Source organism: Vollenhovia emeryi, unplaced genomic scaffold, assembly GCF_000949405.1.
Source record: "Vollenhovia emeryi isolate VEMERY1.0 unplaced genomic scaffold, V.emery_V1.0 DF939182.1, whole genome shotgun sequence".
NCBI lineage: Eukaryota > Metazoa > Arthropoda > Insecta > Hymenoptera > Formicidae > Vollenhovia > Vollenhovia emeryi.
In genome coordinates this window covers 857-2,468 of record NW_011967184.1, presented here as the reverse complement: position 1 = coordinate 2,468, position 1,612 = coordinate 857, and the positions used below count along the sequence as shown (strand labels likewise).

The 1,612-nt window shown below is 47.8% G+C and overlaps 1 pseudogene; it reads right to left on the bottom strand.

Annotated features, from left to right (window-relative positions):
- Positions 1-1,159, bottom strand: part of LOC105562936 — a 5,934-nt pseudogene extending 4,775 nt beyond the window's left edge.
- Between the last annotated feature and the right edge of the window lie 453 nt (positions 1,160-1,612).

The window sequence follows — 1,612 nt, the reverse complement described above, 5'->3', positions numbered from 1 at the left end:
TCTGAATTTTGATTTAATGCACAAAAGTCAAAACCGAATATCTTCCAAGCACCGTGAACATTGATTACAATCGACTCCGGACACAAATTCCTGTGCAACAGTTTGACATCGCCGTGTAAAAACGCGAGACCTTCGCCCAGTTGCAGCAATCCATACCGTGCTTCTATGTCGTGCAGCTTGTAGTCTTTCAAGTTTGCCGGGGTCGGTTGGGGTATATTTTCGTAATTACCTAGAACATGACGTATACAAATGTCGATACTATGTGAATTCGGATAGAAGACTCAGTTTTGAGTTTAATCTTGGCGACAGGATAAATTTACATGGTAAAAGATAAGGCGAAAATTTGACACGTTATCTACCTAGTACATTAGCGAGGCTAGCAAACACTGGCTCGGTCGCAAACGCCAGACTGTCTCTCGACTCCTCTAGTGGGTGCTGCACGGTCAGGACCTGCGGGTGCCTCAGCTTGGTTAACTGCATCACGCCCCGTTTGAGCGTCTCTAGCACGAGCTCGCGGTCCGCCCTGGCGGACCATCTCTCCAGCATGCGCTTCTCGAAAACGAAAATCGCCGCCTCCTGCTTGGTGGACTTCTTGTAGCCGCTGTAGATCTTCCACAGCAGTCCTGGCCCGGCGCTCGCCACGTGAGCGGTCGCCTCGAATTCCCTGGTGACTGGGTTGCCGGGCAGCACGCTGGACAGCTGCGACAGGCCGTACGCCGTGTTCTGGACGGTGTTGCTGATAGTGTTACTGACTGTGTTGCGAAGCTTGTTCAGGACGTCCATCCTGTCAGCTGCTGTTCGGCTACGATAATCGTGAAAAGCGACGCACACGCGTGGAGCGTCGGGCGGAACACGCTTTGAAATATAGTAGTCGACCACTTTGAGAGATCGATATTTGTATCTCTACATAAATGCCACGACGAGCCGCGATGCTAAGATTCCAAAAATCGCTGTCGTTTATCGCCGTGAGTCATCGCACGGAGCACAGCAGTTCGCACGACACTCTGAAAAAAGCAGTATCGTTTTGTCGCAACTGTGCGCCAATCATGACAGTGCAAAGTCTATGGCCGGTATTCATATCGGTCTACATTAGGGCGCCGTCACATGCTGCGTTAACCCGCGTGTTATATTTGTAGAGCAAATACATTCGTACGAATGTAATATTAGCACAGATTAATAGACAGATCGCCAAAGACGTGAAGACAAGACCACTACACCCTTTGCCTCCTTATGGCTCTGGCAGACCAGCGCGACGACGCGACGCGCGACGCGCGACATGCGACGAATCGCAAAAGTAAAATTTTTTCTATTCACACCAACGCGATGAAATCTTTTCATAAGGTTTATCTAATATTATAATCACATAAGTAACTAAAAATGATCGATTAAATAATAAAACAAGAATCAATCATGTTCTATTGCTGTTTAAGTGTTCAGTGAGTAATTGTAGCTATTATTGACCAGCGCGATAACATTAAGCGCGACGCACGATTTCCATGAACGTACCGCTATCCTCAACGTCACTTCCGTCGCAATGAGACGCGACGTCGTAACAAAAGTTGGTCAAGATTGAACATTTTGTCACGCTCAATTTTGTCGCGAGCGATTATAC